Here is a 261-nt window from a genome sequence, read left to right as displayed (position 1 = left end):
CCATGGGGGGTTATTGTATATCTATCTCCCTGCTCTTTATATTCTGTGTTATTGCTTAACCATGCCGAGCAGGGAGAAATCCAGCAGAGCCGAACGCCAAATCTAATATCATATGCACACTTGTTACTCATTCTGCAATAAATATTGGTTTAACTATTCGTGAGTTGTCTGACTGAACTTTGTTTGTGTTTGTTTATGTACTAAAAGAGTGACTCTGAGAGCATTTCTAATCACTGGAGAAAATATCACAGGCCTGTGATT

Source organism: Electrona antarctica (genome assembly GCF_951216825.1).
Source record: "Electrona antarctica genome assembly, chromosome: 8".
Lineage (NCBI taxonomy): Eukaryota > Metazoa > Chordata > Actinopteri > Myctophiformes > Myctophidae > Electrona > Electrona antarctica.
Note: the sequence above shows the minus strand (reverse complement) of the source record.